Source organism: Aphidius gifuensis, linkage group LG3 (genome assembly GCF_014905175.1).
Source record: "Aphidius gifuensis isolate YNYX2018 linkage group LG3, ASM1490517v1, whole genome shotgun sequence".
Taxonomy (NCBI): domain Eukaryota; kingdom Metazoa; phylum Arthropoda; class Insecta; order Hymenoptera; family Braconidae; genus Aphidius; species Aphidius gifuensis.
Window position 1 is genome coordinate 3,055,471 of NC_057790.1, and position 16,002 is coordinate 3,071,472.

The window sequence follows — 16,002 nt, forward strand, 5'->3', positions numbered from 1 at the left end:
GATAGTTTTAATAACAAGAATTTTAAAAGAGTTTGAAATAAAATTTTTTATTTTCGAATTACATTTGTATCTAAATTTATATCAACTCGAGTGTTTAAAATTCAAGCGAATTATTATTAAAAACTCGTTGACCTACATTTCAACATCATCAATAGATTAAAAAAAATTCATATTTGATTTTAATAATATTTTTATTTTTTACAAATACACATTCAATTGAGTTGTAATGAAAAAATTTGCAAGTATTTAGAAATAAAATAAATAAAAAAAAAATTGTAATCAATTTTCTTTTTGAAAATAAATTGATTTACTTATGATAAATTAGTTCAAGTCGATATTGAGTGTGTATTTGTATGTGAATATAATGTATATTATAAATAAAATGTATATAAAATTTTTTTTTATAAATTAATTTTTATCTGAGCGCAGAGTTTAATGATTTATAGTCGATATTGATTAAAATTAAATACTTTTTTTTTTGTTTTATAATTTATTTAATGTTTCATTGGTGATTATGTATAATTATTCATGAAGAGATACATTTTTTTGATCATAAAAAAGAAATGAATAATAAAAATTTTCAATGATAAACAGTGTATGAATAACCAAGTTATTATAAATTGAAAAATATTATTATTCAATTCAATTTACTGAGACCGGTCTGTGTAAGAATTTTTAGATTTTTATTTTTTTACTATCATCATTCAAGTTGTTGTTATTTTTATTCTATTTTATTATTTTGTTTATTCTTTCTTTTTTTTACTTGTGCATATAGCCGCGAGTGCTAATAAAATTTATTCGATCCAAGTTACGTGATATCTTGATTTGGATCGGCATCAATATTACACAACGTGTATATATATACGAAGGGCTCTTTATTCTGGAATAAATATTGTCAGGTTTCAGTTGATTTTTTTTATTTTTTTTTAAACTTATTTCTTTGTTCTATTTCATCATTATCTCGGGCAACAAATTTTATATGTACCTGCCTACAATAAATACAGTGAGGATTATCTTCTATCTGGCCAAATGAAACATCTCTTTGTGCTAACAAAATGTAAATCGCATTAGTTTCTCATCATCTACATATGGTTATAAATATTTTCAGTTTTGTGAAATTATTTTATACTTTTTTATGTGTATGGACCATCTGATAGACTCACACATACAATTATACATGAGTACGAATAGAAAGAGTAAGTTATATTGATTTAATATTGAATATCTTTTTTAAATCCGTTGTAGAAAATTCATTGAGCTTAAAAATTCTGTATTGTGGTACAAAATAGTAAATTAAGTATTATAGAAACTTTTTAGCTATAAGAAAATATGTGTTTAGTTGATTTTTTATTTTTAAACTTAACTTTGTTATTATCTAAAAAAATTTTATATGTACCTGAAAAATAAACAAAATGGATAATTATTCTGGCCATATACAAAATTGAAAATCGTATAGTTAGAAATTCTATTTACATTCAACCTTAATAGTAGTAAAGTTTATTTTTTTTTATTGTTCGCTTTTAGAAAAAATGTATGGAAAATAAAAAATATTATTTTTGAATTTTTAAAAAATAATGTTATATAGTCTTTTGAAAAATATTATTATTGTTACAAATTAAAATTAATTTAATTTTTTAATTTCTAATTTAAAGAATTGTTTTTTGTGGTAATTTTATTTTAATTTCGCATAGCAATAATATATTATTTACTTTTAAAAATTATACCTGACAGAAAATTTACAAGAAAAATTTTAATTCAGGGTAATTTGTTTATTTTTTTTTTTCTCAGTGTTAATAGACACCCAACTACTATCATCAACTACAAGTGTCAAGAAAATAAAAAATAATAATAACATAATGAAAATAAAAAATAAAAAAAAAGTAAAATAATGGGCTTTTCAGCAAAAGCAATTTGTCAGTCAACAAAAAGAAGTAGATAATTTCACGACAACCGGGAAGTTAATGTTAATGCAAGTCAACGACGGAAGTGACTTTTAGTGCATTCATAAATAAAATACGTGTTGATGATAGCAAACAGCTTTACCTGAAATTTTCAAATAAACATATATCCAAGATTTAAATAAATGTTTTACTTTAAAACTTCATAGATAAATGATGGAAAAATAAATTATTTATTCAAATATTATCTAATAATGAAAATTATAAATTTCATTAACAATGCACTATTTAAATTTATAGTTTATATAAACTAAATGAGCAAAAAATAATTAAATAAATAAAAATAGATAAATGGATATTTTATTATTATTTTTTAAATTATCATCAATTTAAAAATAATACGTTGAATTGTTGATTAAATTTCTTTTTTTTATTTACTCCAAAAAGATGTCGTTTTTTTTTTTCTTTAACAAAAAAAAAAAATGGATGAGATGTGTGTATGTGTGAGTGGTTGTTGACCATTGTTTTTTTATTATTTTTATTTGCGGGGGGTGAAAGGGGTTTGTCGTAAAAAAATTAATAAATTATCAAACTCATATTTGTACTTAAATAAAACTCAAAATTAATACTCGATGAAATATGTATTAATAATTTAAAAAAATATGAAACCTATTTAATGCAAACAATTAAAATAATACCTATAATTAAAATAGAAATAAATAAAACAAAAAAAAAAAGATGGTATCTTACGTGTCAGCCATTGGTTTTTGTTGTTTTTTTTTTTTTCTCGAGGGAGAAAGATGGAGTAAGGTCAGGAAAAAAAAAAAACCGTTAAAACTGGACACTGCTATATGGAAATTGTCAACGATAATCATTTATTTAATGAATCCGTCTTAAATTAATAACAGATATTTTTGCGACAACATTGTAAACAATATGAAAATAATAATAACACAAAATCACGACCGAACTGATTCGAATAAAAAAAAAAACTCGACGGCGTCATCTCAGTATTTTCACAAACTCAACACAAAATACAACTAAAAATCCACGAAAATTATTTTTAACGTATTTCTGACTATCAAAACAATAAGACTGTGATATTTTGATAATTAATTTACACTTATAATTAACAAAAAAATAATATAAATCTCGGAGTGACGCGTACATGACCGGCGACAACTAAAAACTGAAATTGTCTCAATTTTTTTTATTCTCACACGAGAGGGCCGAGTACGGTTAGAGACAGAAAGAGAGAGAGAGAGAGAGAGAGAAAAAACTAAAAACAAACAAATTTAAATTTCATAATAAATATAAACAAATAAATCAATTTTAATAGAAAAATTTATTATTTACTCAGAGATGTAACGTCAAGTAATGAAGGTCAAGATTATTTTTTTGTTCATTAATGTTTACAAAATATATTTTTTTTATTTGAATTTTGAGATCGTTTGTTTTTTTTTTTTTTTATTTGATTCACTCTCTCTCCGCATGACACCGCTTTTGACAAAAAAAAAAACAAAAACATAATAATAACAATAATGCATCAGTTTTAATTTGGAGCCACCCACGCTTGCATATCGCTCCAAAAATATATTTTTTTTTCGTGTTAATTATAGTGAAATTAATTATAAAAATATAAAATATAATAATGTTGTATTGTCTTGATAGTGAAGTGTACAATTTTGTGAAAAAAATATTAATGACGCCATTAATTATCTCGAGTAAAAAAACGAGCCGTGATTTTTGCATTACGAATGTTTCTTAATTATTTCAATAAAATTTAAAATAATCATTGTTAAAATAATTTTCATAAATTTTAGATTGTTTTGTTAAAGATACGAGTAATTATATCAAGTTATATTTTTTAGCAATTTTTTTCAATATCTCAGTGTGTCTAAAAATGGCGGTTTTTTTGTACCCCATGTCCCGTAAAAAAAAAAAAAAAAATGTCCAAAGTTGTCGGCCATTGTTATGTCACCTACAACATTCGCGAGTTTTTTTTATTTTTTTTTATTTTTATTATTTTAATAAAAAGTGAGTGAATGTGAATTGTGCAGAAAATTTAATATTTATTGTGTCAAATTTCATCAGCTGTTGGGAATTTTTGGAGTCAACTATGCAAAGTAAGGATTTTATTTTTTTTTAACTTTAATTTTCTAATTAACTGATTAATTATTTCATATATAATTTACCAATTATTTGTTTTTTTTTTAATTTATAAAAATTAAGTTCTAGGTGTAATGTTTTCGATAATTTTTTTTTTTTTTCACATACCCCCACACCCGGCAAAAAAAAAAAAAAAAAATATATCAACACCATCCACCATTGTCTCACACACACAACACACACGTATATAAAAAAATACCGATATTAAAGATATGATCATTATTTTACATTAATTTTCCAATAATAATTTTTATTTCTCTATTGATTGTTTGATGGTCAATTCACTTGATAAATATTTTAACAAATTAAATAATAAACAAATAATAAAAAATATATGTAAAATTTATAATTGACAGTTTGCTTGGTAATTATGAAGTCTGTAATTATTCGATTAATTACAAGAAATATATCACCGTGGGGAGCAAGTTAAAATTAACGGAAAAAAAATGTAATTGAAAAGTCCAAGTGTCGACGTAACTCTAATTAATTCACACTTGAAAGTATTTGTATGTATAAATACAAGTAAATAAATATATAAAATATTATATGAAGTCAATATATAAAATAAAAACGAGAGAGAGAGAGTCGTGGTTGTTGGTTGGGTTGTATTCTGGCGAATGTTATCGTCGCCTGTCTACCGTAAGCTCTCTCGGTCTCGTGAGCACGTGGAGATTCAATATGCAATTGACATCAAGTTGGTACACAAAGAGACTGCTCGATCAAGTCTTGAACACACTGGCGCGCCAATATCGTGACACGCGTCACCCTTAGTCTTGCTACTTATTTATTTTTATTATATTTTTCAATAATTTTAATTATTAAAATAAATAAATAAATTATCTATGCTTACATGTGCATCAAATACATTATAATTATGATGTTGCTGTTGTTGTTTTTTTGCTTATATAAAATAATAATAAATCAGTGTAACTGGAAATTCAACTGGATATTCGTTCAGATGAAGAACGATAATTTATATTTGATTTGTTGATTACATACCGATGAACACACACCGACTTGGGGTGATATTTACGTCATGATGAAAAAAATAAAAACAGTTTTTTTGAAATTCATATATACATAATAATAATGTGCAAAAATAAAAGTTGATTGACTTGAAATATAAGATGTTGTGTATGCAATAATTATTATTAAAAATATTTTTAATACTTTCATTGAGAGTAAAGAGAAAGGGGGGAAAGAGGGAGAGAGAGTAAATGGTGTTGAATTTATGCAAGAATATTCATAGACTTCAGGTCAGTTGTTATCATAAATGAAATTATCAATATTTGCAATTAGACGGGTGTATATAAATATCAAGTTATTACAAATGTGTAAATTTATGTTTTTCTTTTTATTTTTCAAATATATATTACGGCTTTTTTTTAAATTTTATTTCAAGACGAACAAAAATTTAAAGTAAATAAAAAAAATTGTATATTATATTTGACCTTTTGTGTGGCCCATTATTCATAACCCCAACTCATTTTAATATTATTTTTTTTTTTTTTTATATGTATTTACAAACGTGAGGTTGAAGAATGATGATATGATATAGAAAAATGCAAATACGTAATTTTAAAATTCAGAAATACACATCTTAAAAATATAAAAAGAAAAAAAATATAATTTTAAATAAAGCGTTTGAGGGGTTGTCTGTATCCGGTGGAAACTAATTTTACATATTTTTATTTACCACCAATGAATCTTCTGAATTAATATTATGTTAATTTAATTTTTTTGTATATATTTTTTGACAATTTTCAAGTGTACCATACAATTATTAAATAAACAAAAAATTCAACTTGACAATTACTATATTTTGTCTATTGACAAATGTTTAATAAATAAATAATAATTCATTTTTTATTTTTTTGGTAATGTCAATATAAATATAATTATATGGAGTGTTAAAGAAAAAAAAATATATATAAAACACAAGTATGTATGCTCATATTAAATCAGCCATAAAAAATAAACACGAATCATTCGATCGCAATTTGGGAATGCGTGCCTGGGGGCAGATGGTATTTAGCGCTGATTTTCAATGATACCTTAACGTAAAATAACGGAATATAAATATTCGAAAAATGAAAAATTACAATGATCATCGATTAGTATAATTTAATAAACATAATAAAATATCTTGACATCAATTATTTTTATTGATACATGACAAACTTGATTTTAAAACTTTTTTTTTTTTTACAATTAAAAATTAAATGGGACAATATAATTTTTACAACAAAATATCTCTGATGTTTAGCGAATGCTAAATACTTTCAAACATACATGTACAAATTTATTTTAACATGTAAATTATCTCAAAATAAATTTCAAACAAAAAAAAACAATACTTTATATTTTAAAAATTAATAACAAATATTAATTTATTTTATTTTTTTTAAATCATATTTAAAATTAAATATTTTTGTTTGGCAGTTTTTATTGAGTAAAATAAATCTTGGTCAAGACAACTGATAATTTTTCATCCTTCTGTAATTATCTTATGAAAAAAAAAAACGTAAAAAAAAAACAACAAAGCTTATGTAACTCGTTTTACTTTTTATTTTTTTGTTGAAACAGGATAACAGCAATGTACGTAACAAGTATATTTATTATTTTTTTTTTTTTGAGATGCTTAGATATACTCCTCTTTCATACGGACATTGTATATATATACATATACGTGTTATGTATTTATATATATATGCACCGAGGCAAAATATCGCGAGTGAGTAGATGTATATAAGCGTTTTGTAATTGCCGGTCGTCATTATCGTGCTACTCGACTTGACGCGATGATTGCGGGGCACAGACGGAAGTAAAATGAACAAGAGTGCGCATATATATCTATATGTATATATTGACCGTGTGGATCCCTATACTGATCACGACTGAGGGCATGAAAAAAATATAAAAAAAAAAAAAAATTAAACTCAAGACCAAGAGGGAAATGAGCAAGATAACCATGGGTATACGATTAACGCCTGATGAACAATTTGATATACACAAGACCAAGAATAATTTGAACGACATTGTGCCGAATTGAATTACAAATTGTGCCAATCGTTATAAAAACCAGTACGTATCGTACAATCGATTCTTTTTTTTTTTATTTTTTTTTCATGTTTTGTATAAATTTAATTTAATTAAATTTTAAAAGATTTTATCAATATAACATTGAAAATTAAAATAATGTTTTTCTAATTTAATTCAAAAACAATAAAAAATTAAAAAATTAATTGTATTTGTTAACGGTTTAAAATCAATCATTAATTAGTAATTTTTAATGTTCCAAATAAATTTTATAAAAGTACAAAATTTAAATGTTTAAGTAAAAAATATATACAAGTTTTTTTTTTATTATTTCAATTTATATTTACCAAGTTGGATAAGAGTGCGGTGAACAATGTCGACATTGTTATCAGTCATTGCTTAATTTAAAAAAAAAAACATTTACAAAGTCAAATCATAGAAAAAAAAATAACTGATAAGACATACAAGTCGACAGCAGTGTAATATTATAATTTTAAAATATAATATCTCAACCGAGTTAGATATATAAAATAAAAAATAACATAAAACTATCAACGCATCTTGGTCTTCTTCGTTTTTATTATTATTTTTTTTTACCTCGGAACAAACCGTTCGAAACTCACAGCGGGTTCTCGAAGAGGCATATAATATAATGTTCCGAGGCTGAGGCCTTGCAAGGTTATTCTATCCACATAGTCCAAGAAGCAACAGTCACTCGAGAATTTGCAAAAAAAAAAAAATATACTGCTGTCAAAAAAAAAAAATAATAAATAAATAAAAACAAGAAGAACCTCTCTCTATCTTCCTTGAGCCATAAAATTTTAACGCATGAATTTAAATGTATATTGTTTTTTTTTTTTTTTATTTCATCCTGAGGGATTCAAGGGCTATGTCATTCGTAAAAGAATAATAAAATAAATTTAAAAAAAAAAAAAAAATTTTTTTCGGTATATAGACAGAGGGAATCTTATGTGGACAGAAGGAATATTTGTTTAGGTTACAATGAAAGAATATAATAAAAATAATAAAATATATATATAGGAGGGTACAAGGGCATAAAAGAAAGAAGATTCATGGTACGCCCTCGAGTCCTCTCGAATTACAGAGGTCATCGAGTTACTCTTTATATATTTAATACACCCAGTCATAGCAATATAGATAGATGAAGTATTGAATTCCCCATGATCCTTCATTCCTGATCCTGCCAATTGTTTATTTTATTATTATTTTTAATCATCATTTATTTCTTTCTCCATTATTCAAATTATAATTGTGTTTTTTTTATTTTTTTTTTAAATTAATCTGCTTGGTTGAATTAGAAAGATGATGCTAATTACTCTCGTTTTTAACTATGTACAACTGATGAGATGAAAAATAATAATATGTATATAAATAATAAAAAAAATATCATCATGTGAAATGTGATGCGGTTGTCAAGGGTCAGGAACCGTTTAGCTTTTGTAATGAGAAAACGCCTCGCGGTTGCTTACGCGGTTTTAAATACAAGAGAGATCAACATTATATATTATACATATGACAAGAATAAAATGACAAAACGACTAGTTTGTTAAACTGGTTTTTTCATCCAGCTAATAACAATATGACTTTTTTTTTTTTTATAATCACCATGGATCTTTACTGATATTATAGACTCTCTAAATTGTCATGAGTATACACTTTTTTTTTTTTCATTTATTATAATAAACATTATGATTACTATTGTGTATAATATATCCACACCTAAACTAGAATGTTTTTTTGAAACTCATTTACCTAATTAAAACCAGAGAAACTCACTAAGCAGTATAATCAGAAAACCACATGAGAAAATAAATTAAAAATAAAAAAAAGAGAAAATAATTAACAGAAAAAAAAAACAATTTTCTATTTATATTTTTGTTAGGAAAAAGGGATACTCATTTGTACTTGATTTTTTTTTTTTTTAACATCTGCAATTTTAATCACGAAAATTTCTCTATTGTGTGTTCTGAACATCCGGCTATTATTATTATTATTTTGTTTTTTTTGTATTGCGTGAATTTTCTCATATTTCATGGTGATAAAGAGAAAATAAAATATTTAAAATAGATAAAAAAATAATAATAATAATGAGTCATTTCCTCTGACCTTTCAGAAACTTATAAACAAAACCCGGGAGAATATGGAGATGATTACTGTGTTTTTTTTTCCTTTTTTTTTTTATCAATTTTATGGCCTCTTGATGAACACATACACATATGGGCAATTTATATTTTAGTTGTTTGTCAAATACATGAGTCATGATGTTGACTACAATAATGCCAACAAATGAATTAACTAAAAAAAACCACATACAGTGAGATAAATTAAGAGAAAAAACAATTTAATAATAAATATATTTGTTAAGTGAGAAGACAAGAGAGAAAATTAAAAACGATTAAGAACAATTATAAAGAAGCCATTGTCACTTGGTCATCATCTGTGTTTTTATCTGAATTTTTTTTTTAGCATTCTTTTTTTTTTGTTTTATTAACAATTGATGATTGATAAAGATAATCAGCCATGCGCTAAACTAACTCATCACGTGAAAAATATAAAAAAAAATAGCAACCACAAACAAATACAGAAGGTGCGACTGAAATATAAAGATAAAAAATTATCTTTTTTATATCTATATCAACGGAAGCAGCTTTTAAAAAAATATGGATATATATTTTTTTTATTCTCAATTAAAATATAAAAGAAACGACAAATTTTTATTTAGTTTAAATATCATTAAAAATTCATTACAATATAAAGAAAAAATTTTTGCAAATAATATACATATATGTAAAAAATAAGTTTAAATTTAATGAAGCGTTGAATTGCCCCCTTTCATCGTCTAACCGGCTTGCCAAAAAGACCTTATAATAATTTGAATATGTAATTTTTTTATTTCGTTTATTTTTTGATAAAAAAATACCCAAACAACATACGATGTAAAATTTGTAAAATACAAGCAACAAACAAGAATATCATGAAGATATTTAAATTTGATAAGAAACTCATTGACACTGTTGAAACATAAATTTAAAACAAATAACATATATATACTACTTGATTTTAAATTGCCAGTTGAAATCAATAATTTTATTATTTTATCGAGGCTATGACATTGCTAAGACATTTCCAGCAAAAAAATTGATAAAAATTTAAACGAAAGAAAAAATATAGTCGAGGTAGTAACATCGTCATCGAAAAACCACGATGATCAGTACAGACAATAAATAAAACCAACAGCTGTGAAAAGTTGAAGAAAAATAATTCTTTCAAACTCCAGATACCATAGTTTAAATTTTCTTTTTTTTTGGCCTTTTAATACACATTGAGTATGGGCAAAAATAAATTGTAAAGATGAAAAGAATAGCAGGGGATAAGAGGATCAGCTGCAACTGTAAAATAATATCGAAAAAAAAGTAAACCATAGCCTTTTAGTTGAAATTTAAAAATACAATTCAAATTATAAATTTAATGGAAATGTTTTGGATTTTGAATAGTTGAAAAATAAACCTTGAAAATGTACGTATTTGAATATTTTTTTTTTTTCTACAGTTTATTTTATTTTATTTATTTATTTTGTAATTGACAAATAGCTGGATCTTATCATACTCACATTCCCAATTGTACAAGTGTAAACAAACCACGAAAAAAAGAAAAACAAAGTGTTATGTGCGAGAAGATTGAGTGTCGAAAAGTCGGAGCATCTGCTCCATTTGCTCTTTTTCGATTTCTTTTTGGATGTATTTTTTTTTTTTTTCTTATTTCTGGGAAATAAGACGACGTCGATGTAGGTAAAACTGAATTAGGATATTAAAAAAAAATCTGGCACGCACGTGGGGGCCACGTGTTTTTTTTTAAATAAATTTTTTTTTATATTTTTTTAAGAAAAAAAAACCGATTCAAGCTATTATACACAAAGAGCCATAATAATAATAATAAAAATGATAGTAAAAAATAAAAATAGAGCTAAGGGTTGATCTTTGAACGTTACTGTCTAGACAAAAATATTGTCGCAGGTTTTTTTCAAAAATATATATCCACTTGTGGATGAAAAAAATAAAAAAAAAAACATTTGCCTAAGGGTTTTCATCATCTCAATATCGATGGTATCAGAATTTATATTATAAACTCACCGTGGGGTCTTGGTACACATTTACCCATATATATAAATACATTAATAATAATATATATATGCTCAATCAAGTTGGTGCTGTAGGCGCCGCGAACCGTGAAATACAAATCGTGGCTTGTGAAAATAAATTTGTCAAGATATGCGCGCGCGAATAAAACGGTTTATTCATATTTTTTTTTATTTTTTTTTTCAAAATTAAGCCAAGAGTTGATAAAACGTTTATAAAAATATTAATAATATTAATGATACTTTGAGCACACAATTTTATACAAAAATTTATAATAAAAAAAAAGGAGAAAAAAATGATAAAATTATCATCGTAATTGAAAATAAATTAATATGTAAAAAAATTTTATAAATATATAATTTTGAAAAATGGAAAGATAAAAAATAAAGAAAAATTAATTCAAGGTTTTTCGGTGTAATTTCTGAAATTGTGGATAAAATTAAAGAAAGAAAAAAAATGATTTATGGAATAAACAGAAATAATAATTATTGAAATATAATAATAAAATTAAAAATTGTGGTAACATGTGTTAAATCATCAATCCACGTTGTAAAAGACATGGATAAAATATGAAAAATGATGATAGATAATGAAAATAAAAATATATTTGTAATACATGTTGTTTAAATGAAAAAAAAAAAAATAAACGAAATCATTATTATATATTTGTCAAATACATAATCATGTCAAAGTACAATATGTATTTTTATTTTATCTGTATACCGTTTTGATATACATACAAAAAAGAAAAAGAAACATTTTTTATTTTGAGATTAAAATATTGATATAGATTTTACTAGATTATTTTTTTTAACAATGCATTTAACGAGTCATCTTTGAAACTCTTAATTGATGTATCAATAAGAAGACAGCAGAAAAAATAAAAAAGAAAAAAAAATATACTGCCTTGACGTTATCGCAGAATGATTAATGGATTTGCTGTTTAAACTCTGTTCTCTCTCACAATCTTCAAAAAGTGTTTTATTCTCAGAAAACGTAGTTAATCTAGTTTATTTTGAATATATTTAATACTTTTTTTAAAATAAAAATATATCTATAATTAAATTTATGAAAATACTCAATAAAACAAGTATATAAATGTATATTATTTAAAAAAAAAAATAATAATAATAACAATAATCAGTAAAATGCAAATGACTTGTCATACATTAACAGGTCACGATAAATTAAATAAAAACAAAAAATTCATTCACCCCAAGCATTAATTTTTTGCTGACTCTCTTCTGTGTGTGATATGCAAAATCGAAACGTTAAATCAAAATCGAAATGTTATTTTTAAAAAATATTTAATTTTTATAATTTCCATATTATGAATAATAAAATAAGGACAATTTTTAAAATCATCATTGGGTCATGAGTTTGTTTAACAATTAATAAATCATTTTAATTAATTTATTTAATTTATTTATAATAATAATAAATAAAAATCAATGAATCGAAATATAATTTATATGTGTAGCTTGTTTTTTTTATTACATATTTACATGTTTAATTTTATTTTAAAAATCGAGAAAAAAAAAAATGAACGTACAGGAACTACCGGGATAAAATAAGTGCGTTTATATCACCCCCGAGGATATACTGCTGATGCCCTTGGGTTATATTTTTGTACTCTCATAGTTAATCTACTGAAGATAATAATACGAAAAATAATAAAAAAAAATAAAATAAATTTAACTGAAGAGTATATTTTACTTGTGTATATATGCATTTTAATAAAAGTGTATTATGAAAAAGAACCTCGTGGTGTACACACGCGTCAAACAAGAGTGTACAACTCAAACGGAAGAGGTGGAGGTAAATTTCTTAACGGCAATTTGCATTCTCTCGTATAAAAGTGCAACGGAAGGTAGAGGAGAAGATGTCAAGGTCCAGTGAGACTTGAGTCATGTGGGAAACTAACAATAAGTTTGTTTTAAAAAATTCAAAAATATAAAAAAACAAATTATTAATATATAAATCATTGAAATTTAAAAAATCTAAATTATTACATCATAATATGAAAATTAAATATAACAACAATATATCGAATTAACTTTTTTTTGAAAAAAATTTTAATTTAATTATTAATATTTGCAAAATAAACAATTTCAATTTTACATATTTTTCCAAGCATGATGTCATTTGCAACAGTCAAGTGTGTTGATTCACAAGTGGTATATAAACGATTTTTTTAATTTAACCAATCTTAAAACAGGAAAAAAAAAAAATTAAGATAAAAAAATATTTGACTCACCTTTGAGGTTTATTATTTTATTTTTTTTTGTTTTTTGAATAAAATGTCTTTTCAACACGTATATTCTTCGAGTTATATATCCAAGTGGTTCATCAAAAATAATAATAAAAAATATATATATATATCAGCAATATCACACCCACTGTCACAAGATGATAAAATAATACGTATATGCGTATATATATCAAATATATATCACGTTTATGATTATACAGGCACTGTACAAATAAAAAAAAAAAAACACACTGCACACACTATCGGAAGTTGACGTTTTTCCTTTTTCTTCCCACGAAAATATCACTAGTTGAAAATTGATGATGGTAAAAAAAATAAAAAAAATACAAAAAACGACAACCAAAAATGAATAGTAAAAAAACAAAAAATATCCGTTGCTCCAAAATAAAATTAAGAAAAAAAAAAAAAACCAAAAATAATCAATCAATCATTTGAAGACTCATACGATCTCAAGAAAAATAATTATCAAGATTTTTATTGTTTATGTCATCAACAGTGCACTGACACTTTTTAAATTGTATTTTTTTTGTCAACAAATTTGCTCCTTTTTTTTTCAAAGTTAAATTATTCACTACTAGAAAAAAAAAATAAAAATATGATTTAATTAAAATATTATTAATTAAGATATATCTATAATTATATCATAATGGTTAATATGTAAATAAGGATTTGTGTTAAAATCATGAGTTACTTGCACATTTAAAAATGAAAAAAAAAAACAAACCGAATAGTACGACAGCCAAAGCAACACTGACGGCTGCTGTGGCGCAAAGCAGCAATAACGCGCCGGCTGACTGCTGCTTGAGACTGTACAACACATTTAAACATTTTATATATCTATATATATATAAATAAATATACATGTGAGTCATGATGGTGTTGTATTTTGTGTGCTGCGTGTACTTCAACTGGTATCGCTCAATGTATTTTGCTTCGTATCACACACTGTTGGTATATACATGAATATACGTAACAACCAAACAACCAACAGACAACAGACAACAATCATAATATATACAACAACTTAAATACAACAACGGTTGCATAGTTCAATGGTGTTTGTTTGCTATTATTATTCTTCTTTTTATTTCATTTGATCTACTTAGACTCAATGGAATTCCAGTCTTGTCGCATCATCCCTCTGGAATCTCCTTCACTTTCAAATATTATTTCTATAGCTTGACTGACGCATTATTTATATTTGTTTATATATTTATTATTTTATGTTTATCTTAAAAAAAAAGCAAATTATCTCTCAGCTGATTGAATCATCAAAAAATTTGCCATTAAAAAATCTACATTATTCATCAGTCGATTATCATGCTAACAATGATTTTTATATTAAAAGAAAAATTAATTTTTTTTTATTGACATAATTGTAAAATTAATAAATTTATTATTATCAAATTTATAATCTATTTATATGGGGTTTTTTTGGTATTACGAAATATTAAACAATAGAATATTCCGACACGTGAAAGAATGTTTTTTTTTATTTATTTTTTTCATTTTTATGATGAAGATAAATTTGTCATTTGCATAATAAAAAAAAAAAAATGTATATTGTATTTGTCAACTTGTTAAGGTATGTATGCAATTTGTGGGTGGTCTTACTGAAAGGTTGCACATTGCACTTGTCGTCGATGGTGAACCGCAAATGAAGGAGGGGATATTTTAATAAATATTTCGAGTGAGGTATATAATATATACAGAGAATAGGTTGACTGTCCGGTCAGAACACTCCTCTCATTTTAATTCCTACTGGTTCTACGTATTAAAAAATGATAAAAAACATTGTTTCTTTTTTTTTTATTTCAACTGCAAACGATGAATATCATGGGTCTGGTTTTTCAGCGCATCGCAATATTTTTATTTTACCAAATAATTGTACATCATAAAAAATATATTGTGATATATCAAATAGAATTAAAAAATAAATTGAAATATGAATAAGTAGAAAATGAAAAAGAAATATAAAAAAAGTATGGACGCACCCACATACAGTGCATTCGTGACTTGAAGACAAACAGTCATAAAGCAGAGCAGAAATAGTCTCAACGCAATATTGTATATAAGGCGTGATATGTTAAACTGAAGATAATTCATTCAACATACTGGGAAGTATATTATGGTAAAGAAGACTAAAAGAAATGCGTGAGAGTGAATTAATAAGTGCATTTATAACTGCTCTAAAGAAAAATTTAAAAACAATATTTAATTTGATTTGTTTTTTTATTTTAATATATAAAATAATCTATTTTATAATTATTGTAATATTTATCAAGCTTTTTTAATTTAGATATACATTTAAAAAAATACAAAAAAAATCACATTAAAACGCACGAAACAAACTGGTCAATTTTAAGCAATCTCTCGTCCCATCTGCATTTTATATATAAATAAAAAAATAAAATATATATATCGTTTGTTGAAGATATGCGTTGAAGAAAAGTCTGATTAATTGATG

The 16,002-nt window shown here is 24.3% G+C and overlaps 1 protein-coding gene across 3 annotated transcripts in view; it reads right to left on the reverse strand.

The window, feature by feature from the left end:
• LOC122851455 (rho GTPase-activating protein 7) overlaps positions 1-14,282 on the reverse strand; it is a 106,852-nt gene extending 92,570 nt beyond the window's left edge. For 2 of the 3 annotated variants that reach the window (XM_044150682.1, XM_044150680.1), the window contains exons 1-2: positions 14,260-14,282; positions 13,521-14,109 (exon numbers count right to left, since the gene is read on the reverse strand). The gene's annotated coding sequence lies outside the window, so the exon portion shown is untranslated. The remainder of the gene's footprint in view (positions 1-13,520; positions 14,110-14,259) is intronic. The other variant, XM_044150681.1, reaches the window with a different exon arrangement.
• Positions 14,283-16,002: the final 1,720 nt, after the last annotated feature.